This window comes from Phyllostomus hastatus, unplaced genomic scaffold (genome assembly GCF_019186645.2).
Source record: "Phyllostomus hastatus isolate PE091 unplaced genomic scaffold, TTU_PhHast_1.1 phas_contig_198, whole genome shotgun sequence".
Taxonomy (NCBI): Eukaryota; Metazoa; Chordata; class Mammalia; order Chiroptera; family Phyllostomidae; genus Phyllostomus; species Phyllostomus hastatus.
Genome location: NW_025333715.1, coordinates 5,695,100 through 5,719,250, shown reverse-complemented (window position 1 = coordinate 5,719,250; position 24,151 = coordinate 5,695,100). Strand labels below are relative to the sequence as shown.

At 40.6% G+C, this 24,151-nt stretch overlaps 1 long non-coding RNA gene across 1 annotated transcript in view; it reads left to right on the top strand.

Moving 5' to 3' along the window:
• LOC123816085 overlaps positions 1–24,151 on the top strand; it is an 85,713-nt gene that overhangs the window by 53,998 nt on the left and 7,564 nt on the right. The window contains exons 2-3 of the long non-coding RNA XR_006785224.1: positions 3,502–3,575; positions 10,572–10,662. This is a non-coding gene — a long non-coding RNA (uncharacterized LOC123816085). The remainder of the gene's footprint in view (positions 1–3,501; positions 3,576–10,571; positions 10,663–24,151) is intronic.

Genomic DNA, 24,151 nt, shown 5'->3' with positions numbered 1-24,151 from the left:
GGAGGTTACAGTATTAAGGGGCTGTTCTAGGAATGGGAAGGCTTGAACATTTTTACAGAATTTCCAAGGTGTCAAACTGAAGTAGAAGTGACCTGAAACTGCAAAGATCTTGGAACAATAGTAACTCTTGTGTGTTGGTGTATAAACCCATTTGCCCATAGCTGTCCTCCTTAGGTGTTCATTATTATTTGTGTTAATAGGCTCCCTCTTGCCCGCTTGGGCTGGGTGTACTGCATATAGAGCTGGGCTCGTGGTACCCTCCTGGTCCATGCTTATCCCTCGGGAAGACCTTCCTAGCCTCCTTGCTGGTGTTTGCTCCTCCTTCACACCTGCTGCTTCACTTAAGACATCTTTTCCTGACATCGTGCTTAAAGTTAGGCCACTTGCCAATGACATAGGCAGTCAGGGTTTTCAGTGTTGTTTGTGACTCAATTAAAAGTTTTTAGTATATTCTCAATAGTCTGTACCCCAAGAATTATGCTGGATACTAATCAGATAAACAGTGGTAAATTCTGGGAAGACTTGTGTTGGGGGAGAGAGGACAGCCTTATCCATATTGCTTGAATATTTTGAAATGAGAAAATTAAGTTTAAAAGAATCATGCTAAATAATCAAGTTTGAAAATTAAACCCTACCATGTCAGAGGCAATATTAGTAAATATAATTTATTGAACATGTATTTCTTTTAACTTGCCATGTTTCCTAGGGAAGATTCAGTTCTAATTACCTACTGTGAGCAGGTGCTTGGCTGTGGAGGAACTCCTGAGATCTACTTGTGGTTTAGCAGGTTCCAGGGGTTAATTAATCCAAGATTCACTGAACCTTCTCTACCCCTGTGTGAATTCCAAGGCAGACCTGGTTACTCTGCAAGAAAAGAGAGAAAACTGGAGTTGTCCACAAAGTTTACTTCTGTGGCTGTACAGGATCAGATAGTCAGATTACAGTATATAGTTCCGAACATTCCAAAATGATGTTTTGAAGTGGAATTTGCCACTATGCATACCTTAGAAGGAAAATAGTGCTGTAGATAACTTCATCATTTCAAATGTTGATTTTAGAATTAAATTTTATGTTTGTCTTGAGTATGAGTACATCTGATACAGAGGTACACAGCCCTGCAGAGAAAGTAATGAGGCGGGTTTCCAGACTACTTGGAATATTGCCCATTTTCCCTTGCCTCCCTCTCCTCTGCTTTAACTCCTTTTCTCTCACTGAACATCAGTGTCTGGGACCAGCTGCCAAGCAGGCAAAGGACTGAGCTGGCCACTGTGTCCTAAGCTTGTCTGTTAACAAGATTCGTAATAATGAGCTACTTTATGAAGCTGCTACAGAGTTTAGACTACTGATAAGACCAGAGAAGCAGTCCTGTTTAGCTGGGGCAGAAACTAATCAGAATAGGGAACTGAAATTTAGTCAGGGTTGTTATCTTGATGGTCTGTGGTTGACAGAAAAATGAAAGAATCCAGTCTGTCGCTGAGGTGCTGAGGGTCACATGTAACCATGTAGCTCACATCCTCTGTGAGGGCCAGACCCATCCTGGAAGTCGCAGCTAGCTTCTTCCACCTTCCCCAGTGCCATTTAATGGGGAAACATCCATGTTGAAGCATTGGATTGTAGAGACAGGAGTCAGTTCGGCTATGTTTATTAAACTCCTACTCAATGCCAAATTCAAAAATGTGTAAGACTTAGATCGTTCTTCCTGTCAAGGAGCTCCTGTTGAGAGAAGGAAACAGACCCATGGATATTACCGATATTATATGGCCTGCCTCAGCGGAGGAACACTTAGTGCAGCCAAGGAGAGTACAGGAAAGTTCAGGAGACCGCACCTGAGGCAGATCTCAAAAGAGGAAAGGAAGGGAATTAGGCAAAGGGCCCTGAGAAACATTAGTGTATGTATTGGGGACAAGGGAGCTATGTGCAATCAGTGTGAATAGAGTGTGAAGTGAAGGTGCACCTCAGAGAGATCTTGAATTTTCCCCAGAGGTAATGGGTAGCTCTTGAATGAATTTTGGCAGTGACACACTCAGAGGTCAAATGCACTTTTCAGAAGATTGCTGGGACAGTGGTGTGCATAGTAGGAAGATAGGGATAATACAGTATTACTGACACTACAGCACAATTCCATCTGAGATTTGTTTCTTCAAACGCTGTTAAAAATAAGCGAATGTAGAGGTGATGGACAGATAGAGGGTAGCAAGGTGTTTTCAAGTTCCACTAAAGTACCACCTCACACATCGTAACATAATGTGGGACTAAAGCTCTCATTTACAATCTGTAGCTGCAGGGAATGGAATGCACTTTCTTGGACAGAAGCATCGATTGTGAAACTAAGGAACCAACTTCCAGATAGTGAGACAGGCTTCCTGATACTGCATGGATGCTAATCACAAAGACGTTTCTGCCAGGCTGGCCTGGCATTGTTTTTCCCACCTGCGTGCGCGCGCGCACACACACACACACACACACACACACACACACACACACACACGGCCAACCTTGAAAAGAATATCTTTCTGACATTTGTTTTTGCCATTGTAAAATGAGGGGACTGGCTTGGGATCTCTAGATGTCTATTAATAAATGGCTGTCATTTCATATACATATTGATATATTTGTATACTTACAGGTATATAAATATGTATTTCATATATATTGAGACATCCCATATTGAAATAAACATTTCACTACGTTTTTTGGCAACTTGCTGTGATCTGATTTGATTTGAAGAGGCTTTTCCAGCCATTATTTGAGAATGGATTAGGGAGGAGCAAGAATAGGCTGCGGGAGGCCACCTACGAGGACTCCACAGTTGAGAAATGATGAAGGCAGTGAAAATGAAGACTTGTGGGTGGATGTGAGATACGTCTTGTGAAAGCAGAAATGACAGGACTCGCTGATGTGCTATGAGAGGACTGAGGTAAACTGCAAAATCTAGGATGGGTCTGAGGTTCTGACCAGCAGCTGGGCGGAGGATGGCGCCCTTGGTTGAGATCCTGGAGACAGAGAACAAGGTCTGGGTGGGGGATGAAGAGGGCAGTTTGGGACGTGTTGAATGTAAAGTGACTAGGAGACATCATCATAGCATATGGAGAAGCTGAAAAGGCAATATGGTATTTTTTTCTGGCAGAACAAATAAGGTAAAATAAATAATATAGGTATAATGCAGATTTTATTGTTTCTTCAGGAAGTATTACAGTTCACATTCTTAATAACTGCTTGCCTTACTTGAACACGTGGTTGATGCTGCCCTGTGCTAAGTGTTTCATGTATATTTTATTTAAGCTTCCAAAGAACCCTCTGAGGAAGATGATATTATTGTTCCCAGTGTTGAATGAGGAAGCTGAGGCTTGACAGGTTAGGCCATTAGCCAGAGTCAGTAGCTGGTGGATGGAGGAGCCTGGATTGGTACTAGGCTGCCTGAATTCTGAACTTGTGCTCCGCCACTTGCCATGGTGTGTTGCTACAAGCATATGGCTCATTGTATTTTTTCTCTCTTTTCAGGGTTTTGGTTTTTGCACTGAATGTAGTCTAGATTCATCTTCACGGGCGTGTGTTGCCCCAGGGTACTGTCAAAGGTAAGTTTTTAATATTTATATCCATTCGGTACTGACAATGAAATGGGACAGTGTTCAACTTACAAGAAAAGTACGTTTTGACATCATTGCCTCTTTCAGAGTTCATACAGAAGGGTATTTAGAGTGTTCACCACATCAGCCCTTTGCATTTCTGCTCTGGTAGGTCCCTTTAAAAAGCACTTGTATTTAGATTGATACTGACATTTGGTGCTTCATCCTTTAATAAAGCTGAAATTTGTTATTAGGATTTAGCAATTCCACAGTTTATGTAAGTGTATTCTAGCTTCTCTGCCCCTAGTCTGTCCCTGTTGCAGTCTGTAGTCCACATTACTGCCAGAGTCAGCTTTCTAAATGATAGATTGACTCATGTTTCTCCTTTGCTTAAAGAGCTTTCATGGCTCCCAGTTGCTACGGATGTCATGCTATAAACCCCTTCAAAACCTAATTGCAATCAGCATTTCTTTTTTACTGAACCCCTGTCTGCAAGCCTGTTTCTATATCCCAGATATTTAATTCTTTTTCACATCTTTGTGCCTTGGTTGATACTTTGTACTTTGCTTAGAGTTTGGAAGAATGGTGAAGAATGTGGCTATCCACTCTTCCTTCTTGTATCTGTCCTATTGTCCCCTTCTCCTAGACTCTCGCAGAATTTCTCTTTCATCTATTCTAGGAGCACATGTTATTATTACAGTAACAAAGCATTCGTTATTTTACATTGGAGTTATTTATTTCTATTACGTCTCCTTTACCAGTGTATAAAACCCTTTGAGACTTCTTGGAAAAGAATTGTTTTTTTAGTGCCTGTTGGCTGCTCCTAAATTTAATTTAATCCTTATAACACCTCCTCCTGACCAGTTTTATGGATGAAAATAATGAAGATTAGAAAGTTAAGTAACTTGCACAAGATTACACAGCTAGTAAATGTCGAAGAGTAATGATTTTGCTCCTTCAAAACCAATGCTTATTATACTATACCACATTAGCCCAGCACCATCTGGAATGTGATGGAGACCCAGTAAATATTTGTTGAATCGATATCTATTGGCAGTTTAAGTGAAAAGAACTTTAGTTGATTAATTCAGTCATTCTTACATAGAAATTTATTGAGTACCTATTAAATACAGGTACACAGTTTTACGTAAACAGTGAATGTAGAGTTCAGTGAGACATAGTGACTGGTATCAAATGATTGACAATCTAATAGAAAAGGCACCTGTGCAAGCAAATACATCCAGTAACGTTACAGATCCTATAATAGGATGCAAGCAAGATCCGCTGGGGACACTGAGAAAGGAATCATCCGTTCTATCTAGAGTTGGATCAGGAAATACTTTCTAAAAGCTGCATCTTAATGAGGGGTATCAGGAGAGGGAAAGGCAGAGAGAGTAATAGGAACAAAAACAATAGAAGCCTGAAACAATTCGGCATATTTTTGAAGCTATAAGTAGTTCAGTATGGTTGGAACAGAAGGAACAAAGAGGCCTGGCCGGTGACACCGAGAGACAGATGACTGGATCCTGGAGGGCTTTGAAAATAGCAATGTATTTGCCAACTTTTAGAGGAGACCTAGCACAGATGCTGTATGACATTACTCATATCTGGTTGTTAACATTTGTTGAGTCCTGTCCTGTGTGTGCTGAAGCACTGTGCCAGGTCACAACTATCTGTCACTTACTGTGTATGGCAAACTGATGACAGCTGTGAGGTGAAATGATGTGCTGAAGCAGAAATGAAATGCTTTTGTTGTCACATCATCCTTGACAGCTTTACCGCCACTTGTTCGCTCCGCCAGTTAATTTTCACATGAGTGGACTTTGCCTTGACTGTTTCATCACTCCATCAGCACCGATACTCTGGACCCTGTGTCACTCCCCCAGTGGAACCCCTAGCTTAGCCGTATACTTTTGCGTTGTCTGATTCTCTTTCCCTTCTGTCAAAGAACAGTAAAGCTGACCTAGAACCTTGGACACAGCTGTAAGCTATGCCTTCAAACAAGAATGTCATCAAGACTTTTTCAAGAAACACATTAAAAACATTAAGGGTGCCCTGGCTGGCGTAGCTCAGTGGGTTGAGTGCGGGCTGTGAACCAAAGCATCGCAGGTTCGATTCCCAGTCAGGGCACATGCCTGGGTTGCAGGCCATGACCCCCAGCAACCGCACATTGATGTTTCTCTTTTCTCTCTATTTCTCCCTCCCTTCCCTCTCTAAAAATAAATAAATAAAATCTTTAAAAATATATAAAACTTAAAAAAAATTAAGGGTAATTCCAAAACAAAAGAATGAAAGTAAATTAAATAAAGGACAAGTTAAAAAATAGGTGTTGATATGACATATAGTAAGTAGGCAGATTATATGGTATTAATCAGGAAAGATTTTTAGAAATATATATTGACTAGATATTAGAGGATAGAAATGTGGATTGGTGAAGGGGTCGGATTTCAAATGGGGTGTGGACTGCTCAGGCAGAAATTAGCCAGTTGTGGGAGGAAGAGGATGGAGAGAAGGTTTGCCTGACTGGAGTAGAGTGTGTGCATTGGGCATAACTAGAAATGGAACTGAAAAGCATAGGAAGTGAAAGTGTATCAATATCATGGTAATGGAATAATTGGGAAGACAAGACTGACAGAAAAATGAACTTTGTTGTGAAGTGGGTAAGTTTCAGATCTCAGTTAGAATTGCAGGGGACCCAATAAATAATATCCTATTCCCTGCCCAAGTTCTGAACCAATAGAAACAGAAGGCGAAGGAGTAAGGCAGATGGAGATCAAAACTTCACCTTTGTTATAAGTTGACATAGGAGAACTGGCTCATCTTTAAGGGCCAGTTAGCTTTCTAATACTGAACTCCAGAGTGTAACAGGTTTTCTCATGCAGCAGCACTAGTCTGGGATAGACCCACCTCCTAGAGGGAAGGAAGTTGCTGAGCAGAATAGGTACCCCAAGGAGAAGGGGAATGTAGGGGCTGGGCTCTGACAGCACAGTGTCCTTCTCTAGGCTCACTGATCAGACCAGTTACCCCACCCCTGACAGCAGGAGTCAGGGATATGATGAGGCCAGGAATAGTAAACACACTGATACTGCCCCACACAGAGGGGAGCATCGAGAGTGGGGAAGAAGTTGTCCTCCTCCATGCTCGCCAGCTTTTGTCCCTTAAGCAGTGAATGTCGGTCAGCTGCAGTGTACCTGTCCCCCTAGGACAGAGGTGGTGTCTGGACCCTCCTACTCCCACTTTCATGAGGATAGCCCTCCACTACCAATTACTATTCTCTCGGGTTTCCTCTTGGGACCATTAATAGATTTGTCCCCAGGAGATTCTAAAATGGATCGGAACAATATACAAATTATATGAACTCAAAGGCTAAACAAAATCATTTTGGCAGTGTCCCCACAACTACGAAATTCAGAAAGTAAGCCTAGCCCTGGCTGGTGTAGCTCAGTGGGTTGGGCTTCATCCCATTGACCAAAAGATCACCCGTTCAATTCCTGGTCTCAGAGCACATGCCTGGTTAGTGGGTCAGGTCCCCAGTCGGGGGCATGCAAGAGGCAACCAAGTCATGTTTTACTCATGATGTTTTTCTCCCTCTTTTTCTCCCTCTCTCTGAAAATCAGTAAATAAAATATATATATATATAAAAAAAAAGAAAGCCTACCTCTAGCCCAAGACCACTATTTCTGACATAGTTATGTTCTCCGAACTCAATGTACTCAGTCTAGCCAGAGATTGTAGCAGAGACATATTGGTATCTGAGGGAGGGAAGATGGGTGGGGTCCTTTCAGGTTGAACCTCACCAAGATACCCACCTAGTCTATGCCAGTGTCCAGAATCCATGACTTGGTCACTGCCATGCAATTTGGAACAATCTGTCAGCAAGAGGTTAAATTTGGAACTGTGCCTTTACCATATCTGCAAAAAACTCAACCAGTGTACCCGTCCTCTCTTTTGAAGATTAATATTTGAAATACTACCTCTTCTTTTCAAAATTTAGAGGTTTATAGTGGTAACCCCAGTTTCCTCCTTTCCTCTGTAAGTTCCCTCCTTGCCTGCCTCCATTTTTCCTCCCTCCCTCCCTCCCTTCCTTCCTTCTGTGAAGTATAGTGATAAACCTCTTAATTTCCCTTTGTTTTTGTTTTTTAGATTTTATTTATTAGAGAGAGGGGAAGGGAGGGAGAAAGAGAGGGAGAGAAACATCAATGTGTGGTTGTCTCTCATGTGTCCCCTACTGGGGACCTGACCTGCAACCCAGGCATGTGCCCTAGACTGGGAAGGGAACCGTGACCCTTTGGTTCACAGGACAGTGCTCGATCCAGTGATCCACACCAGCGGGGGCTCCATTTTCCCTTTGAATTGCCTGTGTAAGCCTGGCACAGACAATTGAAACATAGGTCACTGGTTTTGTAGCCCACATGCCATGCAGCTTACATACATCAAATAATTGTTTTCCTCACTAATATCTAAAAGGCCTGGATGAGGAGTCTTTTTCTGAAGCCTAATCTTTTCCTCAGCCGTGCCTGCTTGGGAAAAGCTGTCTGCATAATTCGAGGTCAAGCGGCAGTCTTGTGTACGCTGAAGCCGCCCAAGCCTGCTAATGCTCTGCCCCCTTTGCTGAGGGCAGCACAGCTGGCATTTGCTTGCTAGGCCGGACTGGTCAGTATATGTTGAGACCTCTTGCGCAGCTGACATTTAGATGGGCTTTCAGTACCACCACGACGGCCAGCCAACTGTGGCTTGCCTCTTGGCAAAGCCCTCCAAGCCTTTGCTAAGGCTTGTGTGTCTGTGCATACAGCCTTTCCCTATGGGAATAGGCACTACCTGAAGACAAAGTCGCCATAACTTTTGTCACCACTAAGTTCAAAGTACAGTGTGGCCTATGGTTTATAAACTTCTGATTCAGCTTCAATAGTGAAAAGCTAGTATAAAGCTATAAAAAGTAATGTGGCCTAGTGTAAACCTCTTCAAGACTAAAACACTTTGTATCCCCCCCCCCCCCTCCCAATAAAAACCAAGGCTCTAAGTCCTGGTCCCAACAGAAGCCTCAGAAATCCCACATGGATTTTACTCCCTAGATTTTGCTTCATGTCTGCTTATCAAGACTCTAGTCTCATACAGTAGGTTAGGGTCTGTGAGAGACCCAGATAAACAGCACTTTTTTCCCCTTGGTTGAGTTCTATACCAACTGAGAAATAAGATGAAAGAGAAAGGCATTTGGGAGACCAAAATATCATCTCTACTATGAATAAAGCTAAATTGGAGAACGCAGCTTACATCTGCAGGCAAGTGAACTTAACACTGAACCTCAGAATTCAAACTTACCTTGTCACAGGTGATTGTGAGGGGCTTGCACTGATAGGGACAGGAGCAGAGGAGAATGCCTGCTCCCTAGGGACAGCTGGCTTCCAAAAGGAAGAGAGAACTCCCTATCTTGTTTCTCCTTCTGAACTCACCTTTCAGATAAGATCCTGTACCTCCTGTGGGGTGGGTAGAGTGTGTGAAGTGGAGAGGAGCCAGGATGCAGCTTGGGAGAGCGAAGAAGCATTCCTTTTTCCCCAGCACATTCAAATGCAAATCGCACAGAGATGATTGGGGTGCCTTTCTTGGTCAGCTATGTCTGTAATGCATCATCTACAGAATACAATCTCTATTTCAGTAAAGTAGATTGAGGACTTAAAGAATTTGCAAAGCAATTTGCATACCAAATCTTTCGAGATATGTGTTAATTGAGTTTTTCCAGTGCCATCAATTTAATTTTCATAGAGCAATTATGGTTTTGCACAATTGTCATGAACAGGTAAGGGTCAAAATCAATTAGCAAAAGCCTGTTGCACTTGCTGTGAGTGTCGGTCATCTGTTTTACAAAGGGAATGGGCAGTGTCGGTTCATCTGGAATAGGTGACCAGGGATCGACTGAGGGAGCTTCCACTGTACCGGTTTTAAATTTCATATCAGATAAATACGCAGTAGTTCCCAAAACACCTCCTTAAGTTAGCACAGTAGGTATTTTGACACCCCTTTTCAACCCAGCTGATGAGGAAACAGATTCCCAAGTGCCTTCTTGGACTCGGGTCTTATGGCTGGTTTGTGAGAAGCCTGCGTCAGAACCAGATTGCCAGGCCCCCAAGCTGCTACCTTCATAAAGAGATTTCTCTGCACACAGTAAAGATACACTGTCAGCATCCTTTTAGCTTTTATATTTTGTAGCTTTGAACCTTTTAAAGAATTTGAAATGTTTTAAAATATTCGTATGTGCATTATAATGGAGATTTGCTTGGTGTCAGTTTGAGTAATGAGTCCTTATTAATTACATATTTAATGAATTAATTTGAATGTTGCATAAACTCAGTTTTCTTTTGGTACATTTTAATGAATAACACTTTAATAAACTTTTACTTGGCTCATTTTATTCTTAGAGGAAAAATTACTATTTTATATTGTCTTTCCCTTTGAATAGCCTGTTCTCATATAAAAATAAATTAACTGACATTAAGTTTATTAAACAAATTTTCTTAAAACAAGTAGGATCAATCATTAAAGTACACCTTAATTTCAGTTAATAAAATACCATGAATGTTGCACATAAATTATAAACACAAGAAACTCACTCAGTTTAAATAGCCTACCTTAATATCCAGGCCATAGGACTGGCTACTACCACATAACAACAGTTGGTCCACATAGGTCAGTATTTGTGCTGTGTGAATTACTGAAGATTTTCACTATCACCTCTACCAGAAGCCAAATAAAAAGAGGAAAATTGTCTATAGTAATGTTCATTACTCCAATATCTTAACCCTTTTCTATCCATCCTCCCCCAAGGTGGGGAAAACCCCCTGTCTACCTCAGATGCATGTGTATATGCAGACAGACAGACACGTCCGTGTTACTTAGGGTTGTTGCCTCCCAGCCTCTGTGGTCTTGGTAACAGAATTTCATTCTAATCTTTGAAAACCCAAATATTGGAGCTGAATTACTTATGTATTTTTTTCTTCTCATCTCTTTTAGGCAGTATTTGTGTGTTTCTGCAGAGTTTTGCACAGAGTCTGTTCCCATGCAAACCAATGAGGGAGAAGTATCAGAAGAAAGTGGTTCCAAGGTCAGTGAATTACTAAAGGTGCAAACAATTTGAGTAGAATTTAAACAACAGAGGCAGTGGATGAGTAGAGTGGGTATTTTGTTTCAGGTGAATTTATAAACTAGATTAAGTTAAACCTTAACTTTAGATTGAAATTTTTTTCTTCTCAGTATCCATTTTTGTTAAGCTAAATGAGAAATTTAAAACAGATTTGACTGAACTCATAAGAGCATAATGATTGATTTGTAGAATACTGGCACTTTATTTTTTAATGTATTGTTTATATAAGTAATACATGAAGTCTTTCCAGAAAGTATCCAACCATGTGTTTTGAAAAATAGAGACATTTATTGAAGAAGATACAAGGTACAAGAAATATTGCGCATAGGACAGTGATGTCTCAATCCCCTTCAAAGTAGGCACCTTGGGACCTCACATAGTTCTCCCAATTGCCATGAGCTCTGCCCCATCGTATTTGACTGAATCTCATCGATGGTCTGAAACCCTTTTTTTTTTCAAAGGTGATTGTAGTTTTCGGAAAAAACAGAAGTTACAGGACACCAACTCTGTGCTCTGTCAGGTGCTGAGTCACCCGGGTGATTTGATGTTTTGCCAGAAAACTGCATGAGACGTGATGCATGAGTGGTCATGTTTTCGTGATAAAGCTGTCAGTCACCATTTGCCCATATGTATGGCCTTCTGAATCATCCGAATAGTTTCTGCAGAGGAATGTTCAAATTTAATGCAAAATTTGATGCCGATTTGTTGCTTTACTCTCTCAGTCATTTTGAATGTGATGGCCACACAGTACACGTGCTCACTCAGTGGTGTCTACCACCCACATTGACTAGTACAGTGAAGTCGTTATTGTTCACACATGCGCATTTCAGTTCACTCTCCTTGGCTGCCAGGTTACATCGGTGTCGTGCAAACCCTTCTCATTATATTATATCAATGGTTGGACTTTTTCTGGACAGACCTTGTATATTTATTTGAAAAATTAAAACAAATCAGAAGTGTATAGAGTAAAAAGTAAAAGCCTATCCCTTATTCCTGTTGTACAGAGCCATCACTGATAATTTTTTAGACATTTTTTATTATAAATTTTAAGTGGTAATTGGTTTGGTTACTCAAGCTTTAGCTAAAGCTAAATAACCAACTTTTATTTATCACTGTCAAAACCTGTGTACAAATAGTTACCTGTATATTTACATATACCTCTCTGTATCTGCCTCTGTGTCCCAAGTCTGCTTGGCTCTTTCTCTGCCTGGTTATATGGGACCCTCAGTATCACCTTCAATTCACTTCTCTTTTTCTCCTTTCAATGTTGTTCCTAATCCTTCTGGGAGCTTTGAGGGTGTCTCACACTGTGTTCAGGGCAGTGCCCAGCACCTGCAGCATTCATTATCTGCTGCCCCTGCTACTGGTGGTCTCTGTGATAAGGCTTATTCCTTCACCAGAGCAAAAGTGGGGAGGTGTCAAAATGTCACTGGGAACTATCAAAACATCATGCTGTATGGAAGAAGCCAGGCACAAAAGGTCACATATTGTATGATTCTGTTTAAAGGAAATATGCAGAATAGATAAGTCTAGAGAGATAGAAGGCAGACTGGTGTTTGCCAGGGATTGTTTAGGGAGAAGGGAAAATGAGGAATCATTACTTAGTGGGTACAGGGTTTCTAGTTGGGGTGATGAAACTTGACAGGTGGTGGTTCTACAACATTGTGTATATACCAGATGCCACTTAATTGTTCACCTTATAATGGTTAATTTTATGTTATGTGAATTTCACATCAATAAAATATTAAAAAAACAATAAAAAGGTGGGAAAAAATATCTGAATTCCCACCAGAGCAGTCCTCACCTCCCATTGGCCTCTTGCAGTGCTTCACTGAGTTTTAGAGAGGCCACCCCCTTCTCTGCTCTGTAATGCTTTGTGAGCTGGACTTCAGAGCACTGCTTATCCCCTGAATCTCAGGGTCCCTCTTGGAAACAGCTCTCTCAGCTTCTTTTTGAATTCCACCCCTCTCTACAGTCCATGGGTTGCGGAGAGGAATCAATACCGTCCTGTCCTCTTACTTGTTTTTTCCCCCATCTTACAAGATCTCTTCCTTCTTTCTGCAGCCAAAGCAGAAGCCTATAGACTTTCATCAGAGTCATCCAGATCCTGAATCTCATTTAGGGTTAATCAGAATCTGAGATAACACACATTCTATGAATCTCCCCCAAGGGCCCACAAAGGTCTCAGGACTTATGCAGACCCACCCCCTCTGGGATTCAGGAAGCTTCCCCAAAGCAGAGAGACATTCACACCCAGGATACCCAAGGTACACACACCCCAAGGTTTCTGAAGTACACATGGACCTTTCCTCAAGATCCTAAGTAATTTATTTATAATGAACTATAATGTTAAGGAAGACTGGACTCTTGCATCCTATGGCTGATATAATACATTCTGTCCCTGGAAAGCTACATTGTAATTGGAACTTGGTGAGCATATAATTAGACCAATATAGAATATTTTATTGTGTCATAAACTTAGTTTACACCTTCTTTCTGAGAAAAAAAAACTGACTTCTTGACTATTACATTATTGAATAATTTATGAGTTTAGAATCAATTAGACTAACAAATACAAGAACATTCTTTTTATACTTGCATTAAGTAGAGGCTTCTGTTATCAGATGTTAGATTATGATTTCAACAGTCTTAGTTTAATTTATGTTTTTATGGTTTTCTTTCTTATGCTTTTCTTTGTTTAAAGACCTTATTATATTTGAATTTTGGATGTTAATGCAGGAATTCATTATAGTACTATGATAACGTAATTTGTGGTTGTCTGTTAACAGAAAGAAGTCAGAAAAGGTAGCTGGTTTTGTAAAAAATTAGGGAATTTTCTACAAGACAGTGATTTGAGACAAATCCATTTTTTAAAAATAAATAATTCTTGAGTATGTTTATTAGGCTATACAACAATGAACCAAAAAGACATGTTCTTACTCTCAAGGAGGTTATATTTTACTGGGAGAAACAAATATAAAAAGGTAATAATTATGGATTGTGGTCAGTACTATGCAGAAAATAAAATAAAGTAATATAATATACTTTATTATAGGGTGAGTAGGAGGGCAAGCTAAGAGTAGTCAAGGAAGCCTCTCTGAGAAGGTGGCATTTCAGCTAAGAGCTAAAGGATGAGGGAGGCAGCTCCATAAAGAGCTGGAACAGTGTTGCTTCAGAAGAAACAGCTTCAAAAGCCCTCAGCCTCTCCTCAGAACTATCAGAAGTCCTGTGTAGCCAACTGGTAATAGGGGGTTAGAGAGGATGGCAGACAGCTTTGAAGGATTCAACAGTCATGGTGCAGAATGTGGATTTATTCTCTGTACACTGAGAAGCAATTGAAGGCTAAGTTGGAAAGTGACATGATATGATTTGTGTTTTTAAAATATCCCTCTGGTTTCAGTATAGAGAATGGATTGGAGAAAGGTAAGAGTGGAGGCAGAGGATAGTAAGAAGTTAGTTGTAGTCATTTGGAAAAGAGAGAAGATATTGGCCTGGATTGTTGTAGTGGTGTTAAAAGTGGAAGAAAGACAGACATGAGGTGTATTTTGAAGGTAAAACTAATGTGAGTTGAGGATGAATTGGAATACTTTTGCATCATAGAAATCAAGAGGATAATTACAACAAAAAGGTGTAGTCATTACTGTCAGATGCTGCCAAGAAGCCAAGGAGGCTGGGAATTGAAAAAAGACATCTGGATTTCTTTCTTTTCTTCTCTCTTTTTTAAACAACTCATTAGAGAGAAGGAGCACAAGAAAGCTTTCTGGAGAAACAGAGATGTTGTGTGTGTGATAGGGGTCTGGGTTATACGGGTGTTTTCGTTAGAATTATACTACTATAATTTACAATTACAATAAAAGTTACAACTTTCAGGTCCACTTTACCTGAGAAAATTGTAAAATAATAATCTAATAGGGATCGAGAATGGATGGAAGTATAGATAAAACAAGTATGATATAATGTTGACAACTGTTGAAGCTTGGTAATGAGTGTGTAGGGGTTCGTTTGTATTTTGTTTGTATGCACTTGAAATTTTCCATAGCAAGAAAAGTTTTAAAAAGAATGTATTAATGGTCTTCAAGAATAAGAGGGTGAGAAACCGAGTTTTATGGGTTAAAAAGGAAAAATGACTTTAAAAAAGTAAGGGTTGTGGCTATGGTCTACAACCCAATTATCTGCCTCTAATTATGAGAAAAGCATCAGGCAAATTCCATTAGAGAGGCGCCCTACAAAATACCTGACCAGTGCTCCTCAGACCTGTCCAGGAAAATGAGAAATGTCTAAGAAACTTTTACAGCCAAAAGGAGCCTAAAGAGACATAATGACCAAATGTAATGTGATATCCTGGATGGAATCCTGGAATAGAATCAAGGACATTAGGTAAAAACCAAGGAAATCTGAATGAAGTATGGGTTTTAGCTAATAATAATGTGTCGACATTGGTTCATTAATTTCTACAAATGTACTAAGGTAAGATGCTAATAGAGGAAAATGAGTTGAGAGTATACAAGAACACTTCATAATTCTTCTGTTAATCTGAACCTGTTAAAAAAATAAAGGTGTTTTATATTTTAAACACGACACAACTTTTTATTATTTTACACAATTCTGTGGTTGACTGGGCTCAGTCAAGGAGTTCTTCTGCTCCAAAGTGGTGTTTGCAAGGGCTGTAGTCACTTGGAGGTCCAACTGGCCAGAAATGTCCAAAATGACTCATTCGCATGGCTGTCAGCTGGCAGTGCGGCCCGAGGCTTTTGACTGAGCATCAAGGATCTCCTCCACCTGACCTCTCTACACGGCATGGGTTTCGTACAGCATGGCAACTGGGATCCGAGAGGGAGCTCTCAAGCGTGCAGAAGCTGCAGATAGCACAAGGCCCAGCCTCAGCAGTCACACAACTTGACTTCCTCGGCATTCCATTGGCATTAAAGCAAGTCACAGGACCACTGCAAAGTCAGATTCTTCCTCTTCCTGGGAAGACTGGCAGAAAATTTAGGGTCATTTTTAATCCCCCACACAGTGATTAGAGTGTTGGGTGCCCAGGCTGAAGAGAAGGTGATGGTTGAAACCAGACTATTGTAGGCTAAGGAGTTTCAGGAATAGGCAACAGATTTTTAAAGTGTGGGAATGAGAAGTCCACTTGACTTTATGATTTACTCTCTTATAATAACTGGTGTTGATGTAGAGGATAGGCAAAAGATATGTATCTTGACACTCAGATTCTCTAAGTAAAGAGAGTCTGATTGGCCCAATCTAGCCTGTGTACTGATTTCCATTGGGCCTTGAGTTCTCAGAGTGGGATAGCAGAGGCCACAGATGAGGAAGTAGATCATACAGAAGAACATAGGGATCAGGAGGCAAAAGCGAGCTTTCCTAGGACAGTCTGCAGTCAACACTGGTGTAGTCTTCCACTGTATTTCTTAATGAAGATGGATTACAACTCTTAATTTCAACTTCACAGCTATTTCTTACTTTAAATTTAGTATGATTTACGTTGATAGTCTGAATGAGTTGGTGTTGGCTTAGAGGTAGAGACTCTGCGGCATTAGGCTTGAAATGATTATTTTTTCATTGAAATCTAAGCAAGTATAGTAAAAGTGGTAACACCAAGTAAGTTGTTTGCAGTCTTACTCTCTGTACTTTGTATATATAAATATTTTCTAATCAAAATAAACTCTAGGGTTTAAGAATTACAGCTAAAGATTTAAGTGCCCACGTGTCTCTGTTAATTACTATAAATAAATATTTACTGAATCAGGAAGTCACCATTTCAGCTATAATATTGTCTTGTTATCAAAGATAACAACTAAACTTAATTTCTCTACAAAGAAGAAACTGAACTGTTGATTGACTTTACCTTAAAGAGAGTTAAAGGAGGTAATTTAGGGTCTCTCTACCTTAAACTGAATCTGACTTAGCAAATTATAACAAGATTCCATGGATTTCGGTATTTTAATAGCAGATTGGGGAAAAACCCACGCAGGATAGGTATTTTTTTCCTATTTGTTTGCATAGCTGACAAACAATGTAATTTGAATTGGATTCCAGGTCTGTCTGACTCCAAAGGTCATGCGGAGTTTGCTACTCCATCCTGACAAAGTTATATGGCTGTGTAATCAACTCCATTTACATATGTAGAAGAACTTGTTAGAAAGGTCATCTGGGTATAAAAGAATGCATGTGAGAGGACAGAGTGCTTTGTGCATATCCAGAATCACACACTTCTCTTGGGAAGACGTTGGAGCATTGAGATGGGTGTGTGAGACTGGGAGAGGAGGTTAGAGGCAGAATCCTGTGCAGATAGTAGGGAGCTACTGAAGAGGAGAAACCTGGTCTGATACTGTGTTTTAGAATGATCACGGTGGCAGCAGTGTGAACAAATGATGACAAGCAGGGTTTAAAATGCACACAGGGAGGCCAGTTAGGAGTCTCCTCAGGAGAACTGAAGAAAGGCTTGAAATCGGGCAACAGCGTGGGTCTGAAGAGGAGAGGTCTGTCAGGGGAATGTTCGGGGAGAAGGGGACATGGGGTGCTTGGAGACACATCTGGAGTTTTTAGTTTGAAATAGTGGGCTGAATGATATACCATGTAACATAGGTTGGGTGTAGCTGTTGTTGCTTTTAACTGGGGATGTATGGAGGGTTTGGATTTTGAAATATTGAGGTACCTTTAAACACCCAGGAGAAGATGATTAGTAGGGATTTTGAAACTCAGAAGTCAGAGATGGGGCGGGGAGGTAAGAAGGGGCCGGGGACAGGGGAGAGAGAGAAGGAACACATCAGGTATATTTGGGAATTCTCAGCATATAGGAATAGATAGGGCCTGGGAAATGAGGAAAAAAGCCCAAGTATGGAATTGTAGGAACTATTACAGGTGGTGTGTCAAACCTTAGCATGCATAAGAATTACATTAGGTATTTTTCTTTTCTTTTTTTAAACAGCTTTGTTAAGTTTCATATACCATAAGATTTACCCATTTGAAGTATATAGTTTAGTAGTTTTTAGTGTATTTACAAGAGTTGTACAACCACCACCATAATCTCGTTTTAAGGATTTTCATCCATAAAGAAGCCCTGTATGCATGAGCAGTCACTTCCTATTCCTGTTCCTCAGGCAAACACTAATGTACTGTCTGTCTCTTAGAATTGCTTATTCTTAGAATTGCCTATTCTGGACGTTTTTTATAACTCGAATTATACAGTATGTGTTCTTTATGTGTGAGATTTTTTTTCATTTAGCAGCTGTTTACAAGTCACTGGACATTAGATAATGAAGGGCAGTGATTGCTGAGAAATGGAAAACAAATAAGTTGTGAGCCCTCTGGCTACCCCAGCATATGGGCTTGAGAACACTTCCAGCCTGTGGTACAGGGAAGAGGAGCCCAGGCAAACTCGAATGGACCCTCTCTGTTGAGGCAACCTTGCTGAGAGTCTGGGGAGAGTAAGGCATGTAGAATTTGGACAGGGTACTGGAGAGGAGACTGACATGGAGAACTCTCGAGATCTGTGGAGGGGGATCTCATCTAAGAGGATTAGGAGGAATAGTGCCTAGCACTCAAACAGTGCAGGTGGTAGTGTCCATTTATACAGACTTCAACACCTCATAATTTATAGGTCATCAGGTTGAGACTCAGTAGTGGTACTAACAGAGTTCATGCCTCTGTAGTGGGGAATAATGAGCCCTCAACTAAACACTACATTGGTCCAGTTTAGCAAATCCTGAAAGCAAGACCCGAAAAGAACAGACTGTTTCAAAGTAATTTAACTGTGTCCCAGGACAAATCTCAAAAATACTTACAGAAAAATATTTAGCACCCCACAAAGTAAAATTCACAGTGTCTGTTATCCAAGCAAATATTATCAGGCACAAAAAAAACAAACCAGGTAAATACAAACCAAAGTGAGGGGAGAAATCAACTGATTGAAACCAACTCATAACTGACATAGATTAGAATTATTAAACAATGTTTTAAAAACATAACTATATTTCAAATATTCAAAAAATCAAGCAGAAACACAGAAGTATTAAAGACACAAATCAAATGTCTAGAGTTTATAATATCTGAGATGAAAAATACACCAGATGGGATTAGTGGCAGATTAGACATTGCAGAATAAAAGATTGGTGACTTTAACTATATACAAATAGAAACTATACAATATAAAAAAGAGAGTAAAAAGAACAAAAAACAGTGAAAAGAGTATCAGTGTGCTGTGGACAACTTCAGGCAGCCTAATACACATGTGGTTCAGTCTCTGAAGAAGAGAGCAGGGGGCAGAAAAATACCTAAGAAATAATGGCCCCCAATTTTCCAAATTTGATAAAAACTGTAAACCCACAGATCCAAAAAGTTCAATGTGCCTGAAGCACAATAAACACAAAGAAAACCATGCTAAAGCACATCATAATTAAATTACTCAAAACAAGTGATAGAGGGGGAAAAAATCTTAAAAACAATAAAAAAGGTATACTCCAAAAAGGCAAAAAACACTCCTATACTCAGGAAATTCCAAAGGTTTTAGGATTTCTTTGCCAGGAACCAGGAACAAAGACCAAATACATTTCTTAAAGACGATCAGAAATTGAAAATTTAAAAAATACCATTTACAGCTTATGGTCAAGATGGCAGAGTAGGTAAGTGCAGTACTGGCATCTTGCCATGACCACATCAGAATTACAGCTTAACTGCAGAACAGCCATCGTTGAGAACTGCCTGAAGTCTAGCTGAACAGAGAAGTCCTGTAACTAAGGATATACAGATGAGGCCATGTTGAGACTAGTAGGAAGAGCAGAGACTCAGAAGAGGCTGGTCTCCCACCCATGTGTGACTGTTAAAAATCAGAAGTGCCGTCTCAGCTTTGGAGCTACCCTCTGAAGAGCAAGGAGTCCTAGCCCCATACCGGGCCTCCCAGCCCAGAGCTCCAATGCCAGGAAGTGAAGTCCCAATAACTTCTGGCTGTGAAACCAGTGGAGCTGTGGCTGAGTGAGAAGATGGCTGCTGGAGTCCCCAGAGTTCCTCTTAAAGGGCTCACACATGGACTTAGACTCACTCACTCTGAGCTGCAGTGCTACAGCTGTAGCTTGAAAGATGCCAGGGACATACAGGAGAAATTTAGTTGTCTAGCTTCAGGGCGTGGGCTGGTAGGCCAGCTCTCTCCTAGACAGAAGTGCTGGCAGAAGCCATTGTTCCTCTGCCGAGCCCTCCCCCTACAGTGCCGGCAGGTGGGCACCACATCTTGAGTCTCCACCAACCTGGCCCACTGTTCACCGCCCTGGTGATTTCCTGAGACCCTACCCCACCCAACTTGCAGGCCCACCCAAACTGCTTCCAGTGGCTTTTCCATATAAACAACCTCTCTAGGTTCATGCTGCCAATTTTCCTAAAATATCTCAAAAAGGTTCACAAACCCCAAACAAGAAGCATCTACCTTGGCATGCCCATACCTCTTGCTAAGTGGTCCCAGGCACAGCACTAGCAGCAGCTGGACTCAGTTTGCAGCTTGGTCTCTCCCAGGCACCTCCAAGCCCAGCACAAGTAGCCATCTTCAGATCACATTTTAACTCATGCTGGGTCACCCCAAGAGTGGAAAAGCAGCAGCTGACCTTGGCCTATACCTTCTGGGAGGCCCCAGAACCATTGCACCCAATGGCCAGCTTCAACCACCCAGCCACCTCCATGACTGACACTCAAGGGGCAGACTCATGGGCAACAGAGCCCCATTGAAGCAAGTCCTGCTCCATGGGGTCAGCCCTCTGCACAGCAGCTCCTCTGCTGTAGTTGTGGTCAGTCCTTGCTGCTGATCTGCCTGGGGGTCAATTCCTTCTGTTGGCACACCAACAGCAGTCAAGGCTCAACTACAAAAGAAAGGTGCATATAGCCTATATGGGGGCTCAGGTACTGGAGATGCTATGCCACTGAATCCTACAGGACACCTAGTCCATAATGCCAGTCTACTAAGACCTGGAAGACATAGCAGATTTACCCAATACACAGAAACAAACAGGCAGCCAAGATGGGGAGATGAAGAAACATGTCCCGAATGACAAAACAGGAGAAATCTCCAGAAAAACAACCAAATGGAATGGAGGCAAGCATACTACCAGATACAGAGTTCAAAACAATAGTCATAAGGAGGCTAGGGCTGCTGTAACAAAGTATACAAACTGAGTGGTTTAAACAACAGAAATGTATTGTCTCGTGGTTTTCTAGGTTTACAAATAAAGAGACGGAAGTGTTGACAAGACCATGTTCCCAGTGAAGGGATTAGGGGAAGATTTTTTTCCAGGTCTCTTTCCCAGCTTCTGATTTCCAGTTTCTCCTCTAGCTTCTTGGTTTGTGGCAACATAACTTTAGTCTTTACAAAGCATTCTCCCTGTGTATATGTCTGTCTTTGTGTTTAGATTTTTCCCCTTTTAACAAGTACACCAGCCATATTGGACTAGGGCTCACACTGATAACCTCATTGTAACATGATTGCCTCTGTAAAGGCTCCTCTTTTAAATGAGGTTCACATTCTGAGGCATTAAAGATTAGGGCTCCAGTGTATCATTTTTTTGAGAGCATGGTAGGGGTATACTATTTCACCTGTAACAACAGTGAAAACAACTTATGAGAACAAAATTGGAGTATTAATATTGCTTGATTTTAAAACTTAAATATGAACTTACAGTAATCAAGACCCTGTGGCATAAGGGGCCTAAATGGTAATGGAAAAAATATATAATAAAGATTAAAAAACAAAACAAAATCTTGTGATATTGGAGAAAAGACTGACAAATAGACCAGTAGAACAGAAGAGAGAGTACAGACAAAACTACACATAGATGGACAAATGATTTTTGACAAATGCAGTTTTATGGAAGCAATTCAGTGGAGAAAAGATAATTTTTTCAACAAATGGTATTAGCACAATTGGATATCCATTTGCAAAAAAATAAATAAACATAGATCTGTACTTCATACCATACACAGAAGTGAACTCAAAATAGGTATGTATGTAAAACTTAAAACTGTAATATCTTTAGAAGAAAACACAGGAGAGCCCTAGCTGGTATGGCTCAGCAGGTTGAGCGCCTTTACCAGTTCGACTCCCAGTCAGGGTGCATGCCTGGGTTGTGGCCAGCTCCCTGTTTGGGGGAGTGTGAGAGGCAGCCAGTCGATGTTTCTCTCCCTCTCTTTCTCCTTTCCTTCCCCTCTCTCTAAAAATAAATGAATAAAATTTTTTTTAAATTGTTTAAAAAGAAGGCACCATAAGAGCATATCTTTGTGACCTAGGGTTAGTCAAAGTTTTTTTAGATTCCACAGTGAAAGCGCAGTCCATTAAATTTTAAGAATTTATACATCAAAATTAAGAATGTCTGCTTTTTGAAAGATGCTATTAGGAGAATGAAAAAGCAAGCCACAGACTGAAAGAAAATATATGCCAAGCATGTATTTAATTAAGGACTTGTATCTAGAATATATTAAATCTCTCGAAGCTCAATAATAAAATAACCCAATTTTTAACATGAGCAAGCACCAAGTAGAAAGTGAGCAAAGAATTAGAGTAGACGCTTCTCCAAAGAAAATATTCAAATGGCCAATGAACACATCAAAAGATGCTCAACATCATTACTCGTGAGGGAAATAGAAATCAAAGCCACAGTAGCATGCTACTTCACACCCACTATTATGAAGGGACAGACAACAAGTTCTGGTGAGGCTGTAGAGAAATTGGAACCCTCAGACATTGCTGATTGGAATGTAAAATGGTACAGCTGCTTTGGAAAGTAGTTTGGCAGTTCTTCAAAAAGTTCAGCATACAGTTATCCCATGACCCAGCAATTCCACTCTTGAGTTATTCAACTAAGAAATGAAAGCATGTGTCCACACAAACACTTGTCCATTGACATTCATAGCAGCATTATTCATAATACGTAACGCCTCCCTACAAAATGGAGACAGTCTAAATGTCCACGAACTGATGATGTCAACAAAGAAAATGTGGTCTGTCCTTGTAATGGGATTGGATTCAGGTGTGAAATGGAAAGAAGGACTGGTATATACTAAAGCATGGATGGAACTCAAAAACATTATAGTAAGAGAAAGATACAAAATACCCAAATATTATATGACTCCATTTATATATGAAATGTTCAGAATAGGCAAATCTGTAGAGACAAGAAATAAATTCATGTTTTTCTTGTGCTGAGGAGGAAGATGAAAAGTGGTCATAATAGGGAGTTACTACCAATAAGTACAAAATTTACTTTTTCAGATGATGTTGTAAAATTGGATTATAGTGGTAGTTGTACAACTCTCTAAATATATTAAAAGCCACTGAATTACACATTTTAAACAGGTGAACTTTATAGTGTTCAAATTATATCTCAATAAAATTGTCTAAAAATGGTCATAAGATTTAAGAAACATTTTACCAGGTGGCAAAGAAGCTCATGAAAAGTTATTCAACATCAGTGAAATTAAAACCACAGCTAGAATGGCTGAAATTAAAAAGATTTACCATACCAAGTGTTGGTAAGATACTGAACAGCTGGAACTCGCATACACTGCTTATAGGAAAGTAAGATACTCCAGCCACTTTGGAACAGTCAGATGGTTTCTTAAAAAGTTAAACATATAGCTACCATATGATCCAACTATTTCACTCTGTTATAGGTTGAAATGTGCCCCTCCCACTCATGTTGAAGTCCCAACCCTTGGTACTTCAGATTGTGTGGGGCCATTGTATTGCGACCCTTCAAGGCCAGGCAGGTCCATGGTATTCATGCAGGCAGAATAATCTTCATGGAGCCATTGGGATGTCTGGCACATGTTTATTCATGGGTGGACAAGCCATGCACACTGCAGGCTGTGTGTTTGTCTGCATATCTCATGTGGTGGCCCTTGCTCCCCAGTGTGGCACCCATTGTGGCACCTGCCCCCTTGTATGTGTCTCTCCTCATCTCCCCCAGCAGGGAGTCCCTGCCTGTTTGAGTACTATAGGGGAACAAAGCTGGAAAACTGCCAGAACATTACATAACATAATTCTGCACATGCAAGCCCACCCCATGTTATGGGAACAGTTTATTGGACCCAGTCTCAAAGCCATGAGAACACTCCTTGTCAGACCCCTCCAAGACTGTTGGAACACTGCTTCCCTAAGTTACCCAGACACCTTGGTGAGGAAGCCAGACTGACTCCACTTACCCTACAGCCATAATCCAGTATGACTAGGTCTTTATAAAAATGGGAATTTAAGTGTAGAGAAACAAATACAGGGAGAATGCTATGTGAACATGAAGACAGTCATCTGCAAGCCAAGGGTAGAGGACTAGAACAGATTTTCTGCTCATAGCACTCAGAGGGAACCAATACTGCCAACATCTTGGTTTCTAACTTCTACTTCCAGATCTATGCGAGACAATAAATTTCTGTTATATAAGCCATCCAGTTTGTGGTACTTTATTATGGA